This window comes from Poromitra crassiceps, assembly GCF_964638095.1.
Source record: "Poromitra crassiceps genome assembly, chromosome: 21".
In the NCBI taxonomy this organism is placed as follows: domain Eukaryota; kingdom Metazoa; phylum Chordata; class Actinopteri; order Beryciformes; family Melamphaidae; genus Poromitra; species Poromitra crassiceps.
Genome location: NC_139638.1, coordinates 2,245,375 through 2,261,617, shown reverse-complemented (window position 1 = coordinate 2,261,617; position 16,243 = coordinate 2,245,375). Strand labels below are relative to the sequence as shown.

Genomic DNA, 16,243 nt, shown 5'->3' with positions numbered 1-16,243 from the left:
GAGGGATGTTTGCACAAGGTAGTGCGCTACAGCGCTAGCTACAGCTAGCATTAGCTACAACACTACAGTAGCTCAAGGTTATGAATATAACCCTGGTTTTAAAACAAGGTGAGGGCAGTCCTCACGTATGGTGGGGATCTGGGTCTCCCAGATATCCAGAAGAACTACTTTATCTCTACCGTACGTCAGTACGCTGAAGGACTGGGGGGTGGGCCTATAGGCATGAGGGGACGGAAGCCCCCCAGGTCAAAAAGGCTAGTCTGGTGAGGACTCCTGTTATGGGGTCAAACCCCCCTCTAGAGTCACGTTATAATGGTACGTCCCAGCAGCAGGAAGTGTGTTATGTTTGTACAGGCGTCCAGTTGCAATACAGATCGATACTAGAATGTACACTACCGTCTCCCGTCTCATTATTTACACCAACATGGTGTCAGAAGTGGCTAGAACCGAGCATAGATGGGTGTAAAGTTGCCATGACACACCGCGGCACCCGTGAAGTTGTCGAGAAAATAAAAGAAAAAAGGAAAAGAGGCGAATACGAGCGGAGCAGCAGTTGTTAGCAACAAGCTAAGCTAACAACACGGGGTCATCCCTATGTTCCCCGGGTCCTATGTTCCCCGGGTCCTATGTTCCCCGTTTTTAACACTCTCCGTAACATTTGGGGTGTCTATCCGCTATGCCGACCACCCGCAATGCCGACCTTAGGTTTAGGCGTGAGGGGTGGGAGAGGTTAGGTTTTGGGTTAGGGTCTGGGGGAGGTTAGGAAGGGTTCTATGTTCCCCGGTCCCACAAAAACGGGGAACATAGGACCCGGGGAATATAGGCAGGCCCGGTTCTACGGGGGTGCAAAAGCATGCATTGCACCCTTATTTTAATTGTCTGCATGCTCAGTTGAAAAGTTAAAAAAAAAAAAAAAAAAAAAAACATTTTTATTTTATTTATTTTTTTATAAATGCTACAGCTGCACACTTACTGTTTAAACTTGAATTATAGTTGTTGTTTTTCTTTGTTCTTTGTTGTGATTTTATGGCTTTTTGGCACCTATAACCTTTTAAGGTTGAGATAATTGTATTATCATTATATGGTCCAAATATTTCAGTAAAGCACTTGAAACACTTGAAATATTCTTGCTTGGGTGGTATCATTCTACTTGAAATGATGGTCAAATGCATTATTTTTAGTAAAATAACATGTCAACTTCGGCCGGGCATCTGCACCCCTTCCTATCTAGGATGCACCCCTAGTCATCTTGTTCTGGAACCGGCCCTGAATATAGGACCCGGGGAACATAGGTACGCTCCCAACAACACCATCACCATGGCATCCAGCATACCGCCACCAGAGGAGATGAAGTTGAGTGGCGATCTTGCAAGTAACTGGGACAATTTTAGAGCAGAATTCGAGGACTATGCACTGGCATCGGGATTACATGAAAAAGAAAAAGAAGTACAAGCAGCAACCCTGCGAAGAGTGATGGGCAGTGAATGTCGCAATAAATATACAAGCATAATTTGGGACTTACTGCGGAGCAGGGGAGGGACGCAGATGTTATTCTTGAGGCTCTGGAGGGATATTTCAAGCCAGCTAGGAATGTCATATTTGAGAGATACGTTTTTGGCAACTGCAAGCAAGATGAAGGGGAACCCATTGATGCGTTTGTAACGAGGCTGAGGGAGAAGGCTACTTCCTGTGAGTGGACGACTCAGGGACAAACTGATAAGAGACAGAGTGGTGCTGGGTGTCAGTGATGAGAGTGTGCGCTGTCGCCTACTGAGAGAGAAGGAACTCACGCTGACATCAGCCATTGAAATATGCCGTGCTGCAGAGCTGGCGGACATCAGGATAAGAGCAATGACACAGGACAGGCCGCTGGAGGCAGTGCATGCAACAGATGGACGTCGGATGCAAACCACACCCAGGCAGGAGCGCTTTGACAAGTTTCAAAATCAGGCAGTGGGCACAAGCGAAAGCGCCACATGCAGATTTTGTGGCAACGTGCACAGACGCGGACGTGAACTTTGCCCAGCATATGGCAAGAACTGCCGCCATTGTGGGACAGCAAATCATTTTGCTAAGGTGTGCATGAAGAGGAGCCAAACCATGCGACAACTAAATACAGCAGACACTGAGGTCCATGAGGACGTGGACAGGACCAGCACGGAAGCCCACATCTACGCAGCAGAGAGCATAGGTGCAGTTCAGGGACGGGGAAAAAAATGGTTCGCCAATATAAAAATGAATGGGGGGTCTCAGAGGTGCCAGTTAGACTCGGGGGCGACTTGTGACGTGATGAGTATACAGGACAAGAGGAGACTGGCGCCTGAGGTGAAATTGTTACCGAGCCAAACCAGGTTGGTACTGTATTCAGGCCAATCAATGCACTCCATAGGGATATTCAAAACGGAGTGTGTAGTGAGGGGCAAAACACATAAGCTGGACTTTGAGATAGTGAGAAGCAAGCAGAGACCCCTGTTGTCAGGTGAAACCAGTGAGCGCTTAGGTTTGATGCACTTCACCATCCCTCAGGACCTTCTTATGGTGGGGCATAGCAGATCAGAGCCATTAACAGGCACCTTGATCACACCTATGATGACGTTTTCAATGGCCCGGTTGAGTCAGTCCCAGGGGAACTTCATTTTGAGCTAAAAGAGAATGTAGCCCCAGTGCTTCTCCACGTAATGTTCTAGTGGCACTCAGAGATGCAGTCAAGGCTCAACTGGACAAGCATGAGAGAGATGGCCATTTAACCTCAGTGTCAGAGCCAAGTGAGTGGATTAGCAACATGGTGATAGTCGGGCAGCCAGAGAAATTGAGGATCTGCATAGACCCCAGGTCATTAAATCAGGCTTTGAAGAGATCGCATTACATAATGCCGACCCTTGAGGATGTGTTATACAAACTGGCCAAGCAGGGGCGTTTCTAGGTCCTGAAGACATTGGGGGCTTTAGCCAGGTACCCCGACGGGGAGGGGGGGTAAGGGGGGAGGGGGCTCCCCTTCCCACACACAAAAAAATTTGGTTTTTCCAATCCGTAAATACCCATGTTGTGAGTCATTTGAGATGGATACAGAAGAACAAGATTAGTGGGTCTCGAGGTCCAGGGACCACCAGAGGTCCTTGATAGGGTTCTGGCGGGAGTCCACTTAGCAAATTTACATATTTTATTTTATTAAATATTATATCTCAATGGTACGAACCCCCCCAGTAACTCCTGTGAAGGTATTTTATTAAGGTACACGCTTCCTGTAAACCTAAATTCTGATGGTGCCGTTTTTGTATCATATGGTACTTTTATTTTGAAACTTAGAGCGGACGTAGTGATGTTATATCTACGCTACTTGACGTAAGGTGTGCTCACCGGCCGGTCGCAAAACACATGTCGCTCTTCAACCTACGGTTCTATCTAATCAAAAGCGCCTAGCTGGAATTGGGAACAACGTATTGTTTGTTGTAATGGTTTAATGAAGCAGTGATGTGTGGTTTTGTTTAATGTAACTGTGAAGTGAAGGCATTGTTATTGTGACAGTCATGCTAACGTTAGCTTCTATAGACATTGGAGTGGATGGCTGTGGCTTCATGCTGATGCTAGCGTTGTAGGTTGTATGGTTAATAATATTCTGTGTGAAGATATTTTCTGAGATAAATGGGCCTTGAGCATCAAGGCCCATTTATCTCAGAAAATATCTTCACAACTAAACAACTAAATAACATAAGATAATTTCATAGTTGTAGCTACTGTGATGCTGTGCATGTTGGCGCATGTCATTTGTTTGAATAATTTCATAGTGAGATGATGAGCTCGTGTGGAGAGGAGGTGGTGAGGAGTGAAGCAGAAACATTATGTAATGACACACTATGACAATAGTAACTGATAATTTGGTCCTGCATAGCCTACTGATATTTTCTGTTTGTTTTTTTTATAAAACTGTTTAGAACTCTGACTTAATGATTTTGCTTTATTTATTTTATTTTGTGGTTTATTTGATTGTCTGTTCCAATTTTGTAAATGTTTAGTCTGATTTTTTTGTATAATGTACTGATTATTAATGCCAGACTTTGTTTATTGGAAAAAAAAAAAAAAAAAAAAAGGGAAAAAAAGGGAAAAAAACATCCGGGGCTAGGAAAAAAACATCCGGGGCTCTAGCCCCGGAAGCCAGGGTCTAGCGACGCCCCTGTGCCCAAGGCTCGTATTTTCACCCTTGTAGATGCACGTGATGCCTTCTTACAGTGTAGGCTGGATGAGAACAGTAGCTATATGACCACATTCTGGACACCTTGGGGCAGAAAGCGCTGGTTAAAGCTACCGTTTGGTGTGTCCGTGGCGCCAGAAGTATACCAGCGAAAGCAGCATGAGCTACTGGCAGGGCTTAGTGGTGTAGAACCCATCGCAGACGACATACTGATAGTTGGGTGTAGGGACACAGACGGGGATGCCATGCAGGACCATGACGCAAAACTGACAACGCTCATGGAGAGGTGCAGAGAGGTTACACTGAGACTGAGTCTAAAGAAACTGCAGTTCAGGGTCAAAGAGGTCAGGTTTCATGGGCACATTCTGTCAGCAGAAGGGCTCAGGGCAGATCCGGGGAAAATTAGGGCAGTCCAGGACATGCCACACCCACCGACGCTAAGGCTGTGCAGCGGTTCATAGGTTTTGTGACCTACCTCGCGAAATTCATGCCACGCCTCTCTGACGTATGCGAGCCACTACGGAGGCTACTGGACAAGGACGTCTTGTGGCATTGGCTACCCAAGCATAATGCTGCAGTCGAGGAGATCAAGCGACTGGTCACAGCAGCCCCGGTCCTGAAATACTACAACGCGACCAAGCCAGTCACCATCCAGAGTGATGCGAGCCAGAAGAGACTTGGCTGCTGTCTGATGCAGGAGGGCCAGCCAGTTGGGTTTGCATCACGAGCGCTGACGCAGACAGAACAGAATTATGCGCAAATCGAAAAAGAGTGTCTGAGCATTGTGTTTGCATGCCAGAGATTTCACTACTATCTGTATGGGCGAGGGAAGATCACAGCAGAAACAGACCACAAGCCACTCATCTCAATATTCAACAAGCCCCTCCTCACTGCACCCGAGCGGCTCCAGAGCATGCTGCTCACACTTCAGGACTACAGCCTCGAGGTAGTGTACAAGCCAGGGCCAGACATGCACATCAGTGACACGTTGAGCAGAGCCACGGCTCCACCACAGAGAACTGACATGAGATACACAAAGCATGCAGTTTGTAGCCTGCAGAGGGCGCAAGAGGACACTGAACAGATAAATCAGGCTGATTATCTGAATGTCACCAGCCAGCACCTGACTCAAATCAGACAACAAATAGAGAAGGACGAGAACCTCCAGATGCTGAAAGCGGCAGTGCTTCGAGGATGGCCAGATCAACGGGAGGACACTCCTCTGGCGATCAGAGAATACTGGTCAATCCGGGACGAGATCAGCGCACAAGAGTGCTCTTTAAAAGTCAGCGGGTTATCGTTCCAAAGTCGTTACGCACAGAAATGTTGAAACGCATCCACGCAAGCCACGTAGGAGGAGAGGCCTGTTACAGACAGGCCAGAGACACTCTGTACTGGCCCAACATGCAGGGTGAAGTCAAGGACTATGTGAGCCAGTGTTCAGCGTGTAATGAATACTCACATGAGCAACAGCGAGAAACAATGATGTCACATGCGCTCCCAACGCGGCCATGGCAGATTCTCAGCATGGATTTGTTCAGACAAGCAGGCAAGGATTTTCTGCTCATGGTTGACCATTACTCAGACTTCTGGGAAATAGAGCTGCTCCCAGATCTTTCAGCAGAGACCACAGTGCTGAGGTGCAAAGCCCAGTTTGCATGGCACGGGCAGCCGGATCGGGTCATTACAGACTGTGGTTCTCAGTTCGACTGCGAAGCATTCAGGAGGTTTGCAAAGGAATGGGACTTTGACCACGTCATGTCTTCACCCAGACACCCAAAATCTAATGGAAAGGCTGAGTCAGCTGTGAAGATAGTAAAGCACCTATGCAAGAAGGCAACAAGTGCAGGGAATGACCCATGGATAGCCATGTTGCAGTGGAGGAACACGCCCACAGAGGGCATGCTCAGCAGCCCAGCGCAAAGACTGATGGCTTGGAGGCTGAAGACTCTGCTCCCAGTCGCTGACACACTCTTGGAGCCGAGTGTGATCATGGGAGTTCCGGATAAGCTATGGGTAAAACACCAGACAGCCAAGTTCTGGTATGACAAGTCGGCCAGAGATCTGCCTGAGTTGTGTATCGGCCAAAGCATCAGGATGAAGCCTCTGCCTGGAGACAGGACAGGCAGGTGGAGCAGAGGGGTGTGCCAGCAACAGGTGGGCCCCAGATCGTACTTGGTGGATGTTGAGGGGACATTCTACCGGCGTAATCGGGTGGACCTGCGGCCAGCAGAGAGGGAAGCACACCACCCTGAGCAACACAGCATGCAGCACAGCGGCCCAGCTGACGAGCAACACGGCAGTCCACCAGCTGAAGAGCAACACGGCAGTCCACCCGACAGCGTGACGTACAATAGACAGTGACACAAGTGGACAGGAAATCAGGCCGCTCAGACGGAGTGGTCTGCACCAGCCCATGGGCAACACACCACCTTCTACGGGGCATAGGACGGCCAGTGGCAGGCTGGTGAAAGTGCCAGACAGACTGGACCTATAGATGAGGCTCAAGTTCGGAGCTAACGTTTTGATGCTGTGTGAAAGGGGCCTGATACTGGTTTACACACACAAAAAAAAGAAAAAAAAAAAGAAAAGATTTGTAATAAGGGTTGCATTCAGTCATGATGTAAATGTTATCTAGAAAAGGGGAGATGTTATGGGGTTAAACCCCCCTCTAGAGTCACGTTATAATGGTACGTCCCAGCAGCAACCAGGAAGTGTGTTATGTTTGTACAGGCGCTCAGTTGCAATACAGATCGATACTAGAATGTACACTACCGTCTCCCGTCTCATTATTTACACCAACAACTCCCCTCTCCTTGTTATAAACCCGGGGTAATATTCATTACCTTGAGTTTTATCCGGGCTTCAGGGAGTCCTCACATATTGGAATATCATATCTTCCCTAGTGTCCAGACTGCTTATAGGACACACACCCGAGAGGAGGTGACAGGTTCCTCACTGTGGTCCCAAAACTGCTTGTGCCAGACACGGGGCTGAGACGTCCAGTCTGTAGAACCAGACAAAGCAGAGAGGTGAGGGCCAGCTCGCAGCCCTGCAGATGTCCTGGAGAACCACTCCTCTAAAGAGGGCCCAGGATGAGGAAATCTCAGGAGTAGAGTGCACACAGAGCCCCAAGAGAGGCTGTGCGCTTTGGCTCATGTTCCCCGAGTTGCCTCCACAATCCAATGTGAGAGGCGTCTATTAGGTATGGGCTTGCCCAGACAAGGATAAGCCCAGGAGACGAACAGCTAATCGCCCTTCCTGAGCTACCTAGTTTTGTGCACAGGGCACGGACAGGGCATAAACACAGAGCCTGCTGTTCTCCAGCAAAGGCTTCTAGAGTGATGGCATCTAACTTTAGGCATGAAGGCCAGGTTAGGGATCTTAGTCATCCTCACATCCTCTGGGGCAAACTGAGTGTACGAGAGATGGATGCAGAGAGCTTGTAGATCGCTGACTCTCCAGCTGAGGCCAAGGCCAGGAACAGCACTGTCTTGAGAGACAGGTGCTTCAGGCTTTCCTCCTGTAATGGTTCAAAGGGAGGGCCTTTTTGCCCCTGTAGAACTATTGCCAAATTCCAAGAAGGCACCAGGGTCCTGGAAATAGGGAGACTCCGTCAACCCTTTGACGTCAAAGGGTCATGTCAAAGCACATCCGGGGGACTTCCAGGGTCTACTATGTAGGCTAGCATGATGATATTTATCTGATTTTGAGATTATGGACGATGTATTGGAATTTGATGGCCGCCCATATGGAATAACGTCATATGGATTACAAACTGAGCAGCAGGGGAACAGGAGCTTGCGCCTATGGTTCATTCTAGATCCTTTTCACTCCAGAACGTTTTAGCCCCATGTTTCTGTAAATAAGCCTGAAAAGTCAGCTGGGTTCTATTGTAAAGTCAGGGTTAGCCCACTTTGCTTACACCTTGGACTTAGGGCTTGATCTGAATACACATGAACAAACAGCGTATATAATGTCAAGATCAAAGTTCAAACAGTGTCTGATATCAGAGTCTGTATGTCTTATTTATTTATTTATTTATTTATTTAGTTATTAAGTTATTTATTTAGTTATTTATATATTATTATTATTATTATTATTATTATTATTATTATTATTATTATTATTATTATTATTATTATTATTTGTTTGTTTGTCATCACATTTGGCACTGGTTAATTATCTTGTTATTGTTGTTAAATGTTTTGTTTGACCGTGTTTATATAATATTTTGTCATTGAGGGTCCCCTTGAAAAAGAGATGGCACATCTCAAGGGTTATATACCTAATAAATAATGTCCAATATGGCTGTTTCAGAGAAATCAAGAAGCAGTTTTATTTTACATATCTATCAAACGGTGAAATGTACGTCATATACTGTGAACTAAAGAGCACTCTGCTATGATCAAAACAGCATTCAAAACATTACAACTAATTTAAATGTTCAGGACATGTTTAGGATGTAAAGATTAACACCCAAACACTGATGTGTTCACTATCACAAAGTGTTTTCAACCGAAACAGTGAGTTTCACCCTCCTAATCACAGAGGCTTATTAGGTTAGGTATGATTCTCTTGTTAAATCAGTCAACAGTAAACGTTGACGGGTTGAAGAATAATACACTATAAACTGTTAAGTGTTTCCTACTATACCTTGTCATAGAAATTGTCTGCCGCCACACTAGGATGTTAATGGGTTGATACCTGAGAGAGAGAGAGAGAGAGAGAGAGAGAGAGAGATTATCAACAGTTCCAGGGAAGAACACAGACTAATTACTGTAGTAGGCTAGCTGTAGGATTAATTGACACAGCTTCAGATGTGATACAGGTGTGGTACCCCGTAATTACCCTATAAGTACCGATCTTGTTACCCTGTAGTTACAGGCTAAATTCACTTCTTGTACCCCGTAGTTACACTATAAGTACAGGTACGGTACCCCGTAATTACCCTATAAGTATAGATATTGTTACCCTGTAGTTACACTATAAGTACAGTCTTGTTACCCTGTAGTTACACTATAAGTACAGTCTTGTTACCCTGTAGTTACACTATAAGTACAGTCTTGTTACCCTGTAGTTATACTATAAGTACAGTCTTGTTACCCTGTAGTTATACTATACGTACAGTCTTGTTACCCTGTAGTTATACTATAAGTACAGTCTTGTTACCCAGTAGTTATACTATAAGTACAGATCTTGTTACCATGTAGTTATACTATAAATATAGTCTTGTTACCCTGTAGTTATACTATAAGTACAGTCTTGTTACCCTGTAGTTACACTATAAGTACAGTCTCGTTACCCTGTAGTTACACTATAAATACAGTCTTGTTACCCTGTAGTTACACTATAAGTACAGTCTTGTTACCCTGTAGTTACACTATAAGTACAGTGTTGTTACCCTGTAGTTATACTATACGTACAGTCTTGTTACCCTGTAGTTATACTGTAAGTACAGTCTTGTTACCCTGTAGTTATACTATAAGTACAGATCTTGTTACCATGTAGTTATACTATAAGTATAGTCTTGTTACCCTGTAGTTACACTATAAGTACAGTCTCGTTACCCTGTAGTTACACTATAAGTACAGTCTTGTTACCCTGTAGTTACACTATAAGTACAGTCTTGTTACCCTGTAGTTCATACATGGGCAACATACGGCCCGCGGGCCGTATGCGGCCCGCGGGCGCCCCCTGTGTGGCCCGCGATGGAATTGCAAAAAAAAAAAAAAAAAAAAAAATTACAGTGCAACATGCAATATACCCTGTAACGACGCATTATGTAATAACTGCACATTATGTAATAAAATGCCAAAATGTAATAACATCTCACTTTCAATATGTAATAACGGCGCATTATGTAATAAAATGCGCAATATGTAATAAATCGCCTCAACGCAATATGTAATAGCGTTTGACGCATTTTGTAATAAATTTATTACATATTGCGCAGATTATTACATATTGCGGGGGTTGCACTTTTTTCTGGTTGGAAATGTAATAAGTGGCCGCATTATGTAACAAAATTAGAAAATGCACTGACTTTGTCATGGGGGGGGAGTAGGCAAATAAACATATTATGTGTCAAAACCAGTCAAGCAACTATATATCTATAGTTGTTATTTTAGTCTACTTTATTTGATGTTATGGTAATTATTTTACTTATTGACTGTTCTACGTTAAGGACATACTGTGTGATACGGTGTTATGTTATGCTATTGTGTTATGTGGATATTTCATGCCTGAGTGCGAGCAACTATCTTGTCCCAATTTCCCCCCGGGGATCATTAAAGTCTAAACCCGACTTGCATTTCAGTTCTGGCCTTTACAAGTGATAGAAGCTGGTTGACATAGCCGCATTTACTGCCTCAATCCATAGATTACAGGGCCATTTAAGGAAATCCATTAAGAGTTGAGGATTGCAGAGACGTTTATGAATTGTCTGATATTACGCACGCACAGGTTTTTTGGCTGCACAATTCTGTTATTCGGCCGCTCCGATTTATTTCACAGCAGTGAAAATTGTGTACATTTGACAGTAAAATGCATCAATCTGGTGCACTTTGAGAGCAAAAGTAAGAGGCTAGATCTATGAAGAACTTTGTGATTTTGAAACAATTGAAAAAGAAGCAGTTTACAATGGTTACTAGTTATCTGGCACATTTTACCACAAATTAGACGGCCTAGGTAATTCATGGGAAATACTGGTGTATACTTATCTCTTTAACATCACCAACTGGTGGATAATTTATTTACACAAAACAAAAACATTACAGTAGTGATTTATTACCTCAGTAAACACTTATCCTTGAGTTTAGGGTGTCGCTCACCAGTTTCAAGTATGCAATGGCCACACAACCATATTAACTGCTAATTTAATATTAAATGCTGAAAAAAAAAAAAAATCATGTTAATACTAAAAGGCAATTTTAATGATTAAAATTGTAATCTAGAGATAAATATGACCATAATTGGCCATGGCCCTGCACTTTACAAAACACGGACTTTTCACATAGACTAACTTATTTTTTTAAATTGTATTGTTTTCATGTTTTTATTTATCTCCTACTATTTTCTGTCTGCTCTGTATTTTTAACCCCTGCTGCTGTTGCTGTTTTTAGAGCCTGAATCTCCCCTCAGGGATAAATAAAGGTTTCAATTCTATTAATTGTGTTAATTCAAACCAGGGGTTATCAAAGTTTTGATGGCTGAAGGCCAATTTAGGGAGTAGGCTAATGACTAGATAACAATGATCCATCGCCAATCATGTTAACACGTTCACTGCCAAGGACGTGTTAACACATTTTCAGAATCCAGCTGTTGACTGCCAACGACGTGTTAACACGTTTTCAGAATCGATTTTTTTTTTTGACGGTGGGACGTTGATCTAACCCTTTTACGTCTCCTACACCAGAATTGGAGGTATTGAATGTGTATAATCTATTTTACCGACCCACTGAGTGTCGACATGTCTCTCCACAGTAGAAAGAGGCGACCCAAAACTGGAGGGAAAAGCGCGAGGAAGCCGTTCTCATACTGTAAAATTGATGGCGAAAACGCTTTCACTTTCGCGCTGATGCACAGCGGTGGCAACGGTGGGGGGTTCCAAGAATAGATTGGATGCACACTTTGAAACACGCAGCATAAATATGACCAGAATCGCATCAAAGCTCTCAACCAAAACTCCACGAAACGAGCGAGTCCACCCAGACTTCCTCAAACAGCGGCCGCGCAAACAGGCAGCAGCCAGGCAGCAGCAACTTCGTTGTGACACGCCCGCTGGAGAGCCAGGGAGGCAGGAGGAGAACACACACGGAGGGAGGAGTTGGAAGCAGAGGGGGGTTTCCTGCTGTTATGGAGGAAATTACTGTTCAAAACTATTGTTTAGATGTCTGACTCTTACTGATGCCAAAAATGAATGGTTAAAGTGACTGTTCTATCGAATTTCACAAAAAGCCGTTTATCTCTGAATAATTTTTCTGACGCTGAAACCATGCTGTATTCAACTGCTAATGCTTACATAACTACTAACTCTACAAACTAACTCTTTTAGACAGAGAAAGCACACATTCTATTAGTTTTTTTGAGATATTGTGTGTTCACAAAATCTTAGCAGAAAAGAATCCTCGGGTCTTGAAAGATGAGCCAGAATCCTCAAAAAAAACCTCTGGCAGAAGCTAACTACAGTAAAAAAAAAAACGTCTGGCAGTGAATGTGTTAAAAATTGTCATTTTTTTCAATGGAGTTTGGTGTACATACAAACGTTACTGACTTCTCTGCAAAAACGTTTTGAGTTAGTTACTGCACTTACTTACCAGTTACCAGGTATAGTTTTACTGTACTTTTAATTATTCAAAACAACTGGGATGGATAACCCGCTGAATGGGGTCCGGCAAACAAGGACGGTAGGAAAAGCAGCAAGCAGATGCCGCCTCTCGTTCGTCACCTCTGGGGCCGCTTCAGTTGCGGGCGGCTGGGTCCTGGGAAAACCACGGCACGGGCAGAGGGAGAACATCTACTCTGTGATCTACTCTGTCACACACAGGCAGCACTTTGCACAACGTGCACAACGACAGGCTTTTGTGGTGTCGCAAATGCTCTGTTATCGAGTTTCTTGCCAGTATTATTATTTGACTTTGTGACCAAAATCTGGAACATTTTCGGGGACAGCTCCAGCCGGGGACAGAGCACCGAAAAGAGCACTCTCTCTCTCTCTCTCTCTCTCTCTCTCTCTCTCCGATTCTTCAGTCGGAAGAGTCTCATCATGAGTGTCAGAAGGAGATCACCAGCACCACCAGTATCTAGACACTGCAGGGGGATATATCTGGATGCTGATCTGGGCTGGTGCAGGTCTCTCAAGATCTCCCTGGGGTGTCTAACCGCCAAAGACTAATAACAAAATGTTATTCTCATCATTCTTTCTGTAGTAAATTATTCACTTTATTGTAATAAATATCCAAAATCCAAATTTCAGGTGGGCGAATATGGGATACTTCCTCATTTGCCTGTGTTTACCCCCTTTTGTACAAAATGGGTAAATTCAGCTGCTCCTATAGGACACTTCCTCTTTTTACACATATCAGTATAGACCAGTTTGTAGGCTTTTGCAATGTTTTTTCACGACTTAATTTCCAGCGTAGCAACAGGGCACAGCAGCCCCGTGAGGCAACGCGCTTCCTGTATTGCGCATCCATCAGCGTGCATGCGCGCTTCTTCTTCTTCTCTATAGCCTACAAGCATGTAACTTCCTTGATTGTTATTGTTGATAATTCTATTTAAATAGGCTACATTTTCATTTCCCGAAACATTCTTAAACAAGAAAGGAACATAGTGCACTGCAAAATATTTTTAATTAAATTTGTAAAAAAAGAAAAAAAAAAAATTTGAAAAAATTGAAAAAATCTAGGGGGTGCTGCAGCACCTGCAGCACCCCTACTTCCCGCGGGCCTGTCTGGAACCCACAAATTGATTAAATGACGAAATTCAAACTGTTAGGGTTAGGGGGGCATTGTAACAAACTGCTATCATTTATCAGTTAGACCAGTTTGGGTGATGTTGAAATGGCCGTCACGATTTAATTTTCAGCGTAGCATTTTTGATCACGACCAAATACAATTTGGTCATTTTAGGAACTGAAACTACTATTTGTTAACACCGGCGAACATTTTCACTGCCTACAGATTCCTTTGCTCGCTCAAGTGTTTCTCTATCTCAGCCCCACCACCAACGACAGATTCCACTGCTTGTTGATGTTTTTTCTAACTCACCCATAGAGGCCCCGGCTCCCCCCTCCCACCCCCATGTCTTATTGCTTTATTAGGCCGGCCTGTAGGATATAAAGCCTACCAAGGCTGTCTGCACAATCACCCCAGTTTTAATAAACTTGTTTGTTTTTTTGACCGTCAGGTGGGCGTTCCCGGCAGCACGTAACACCCCTTGAAAGCTATGAATAGCTACTGCTAAAAACGATGAGTGTAACAGCGATGTGTGCATAATGTCTTGCGAGTGAGCGCACAGTTTTTTCACCCCATCCCCCCACATATCCTTTGCGTGTCTGTCAAGAGATATATAAGCATCCAGCGTCAGGTGAGGATCTGAGTCAGGGTGCCACCGGCCTATAGCCTATATATATATATATTTTTTTTTTGTCCAGCATTCAAATATTCCATAATTGCATGCTGTGCAGGCTATCTTAGCTAGTATAGCCTATCTTATACTAATGTATACAACAAATATGCTTGATGTATTGATAAAAGTTAGACAGAGCAAAGCATTCTGGGTATTCCCAGGCTATTCTGTAGATTTCATCCGGGCAACACACACACACACACACACACACACACACACACACACACACACACACACACATACACATTCACAGCCAGCCACAAACATAGCGCGTGGTAGATTGTGCGCTAGTTTTCCCAGCCAAACATGACACATTGAAACATTCCAGTTTCTCCAGCTCAGATCACATCCCAGATCATCTGTGATATATGTTTTTCCCCATGTTTTTCCCACTCCGGATCCAATTGTGATGTGACATCATCATGATGATTTTGTTTGTATAATAATAATAAATTATTGTTTGAAGATTGCGTATTGCCATTCAAGCTTTGAATTAAATTTAAACAATACAGATTGAGGTGGATTGAATAGCTACAGACATTGAATAGCTACAGACTGTTTTCAATTGAATTGAAAACGATGCCATCTGACCGTCTCTCAAACGAGAGCAGAGTTTCCCAGCATGCACTAGTGTGTTTCAACACTGTGTTTTTTGGAGATTAGTGACGTGACAGTTAGTTACGCAATATTACTTGCTAGCAATGCTATGTGATGACTACTAGAGTTTGTACCAGCGTGAACTACATTGCTTTACATTGTAAAATGTTGGCACCATAGGTGACATGGAGGTTTAGTTTAATGACACCCTCGGGGTTCCGCTTGAGTTAACATGTTCTAAATGCAGTTCTGTTTCTGAATTGCTACAATCCTATGTAGTACTCACACAGTATTGGTTATTATATAATAATATATAATAATCTAATAATAATCTTTGTAATACAATTGCTATAAAATTAAAATGTATATCACACTTATAATATGTCAACAATAATAGCACCAGTCTAAATAACATAACTTAATTCAACTTTGCCTCTCCTCTCTTCTTGCTTAACATACACAAATAGTGTAGTAGCCATACCGTACCGCACTGCAGCTGCTACCATTACGTATGTCTAATGTTTAATTGTATGTCTAATAAGATACATGCTATTTGCACCTGTATGTCAAATACGTCGAATTTAAAATGTTTAAGCACGTCCAATGTATGCACATGACATGTGCACCTATGTGCAGTGAATATGCCACTGTCTCGGACTTGTCTTATCACTATACTGCCTTATTGCTTATTGTTGCTTATTGTTGCTTATTGCTTATTGCTTATTGTTTTTGCACTCATGCCTTGCTATATTTGTACTATGTTGTAAACGGAGTCCACAGCACAAGAATTTCACACGTGATACTTGTACCATGGAGTGACAATAAAAATCTTTTGTTATTGTACATTGCATACTTGCAATCTTTCATACCTGCAATCTTGCATACTTACAAGTGGGTTGTTTTTAATGGCATGTGATTTGCGGTACTAATTACACAGTGTGTAATTTCAGGTCATGCAAGTATGTCATACATACATACAAGCCTACATATCAGTTGGCTGTGTCAATGATTTTCTGTTTTTTTATACCTCATGATGCGTCATCATTGTTTTTGTCAGGCTTAGAAACAATGTTTAAACAGTAAACAGTTTATGACAAGTGGTGTCAGCATGTTATGCTGCACAAGACGTGTTATGGTACATAAATAATGTGTAATAGCAATGTGTGATGATCACAAGTATTGTGATAAATATTGTGGTAAATTAAATTGGTTAAGCAAAGCAAGTAATGCTTTTGCAATGTAGTTTGTAAGACGAGATTCATAACTATTAGTTATATGTATTTTCTGAGATTTGCTTATATTAACTATATATTAACTATGTATTAA

At 43.2% G+C, this 16,243-nt stretch overlaps 1 protein-coding gene across 1 annotated transcript in view; it reads right to left on the bottom strand.

The window, feature by feature from the left end:
- The window catches only part of LOC310795691 (uncharacterized protein), a 48,022-nt gene that overhangs the window by 9,966 nt on the left and 21,813 nt on the right, over positions 1-16,243 (bottom strand). The window contains exon 2 of the mRNA XM_083657759.1: positions 8,846-8,896. The gene's annotated coding sequence lies outside the window, so the exon portion shown is untranslated. The remainder of the gene's footprint in view (positions 1-8,845; positions 8,897-16,243) is intronic.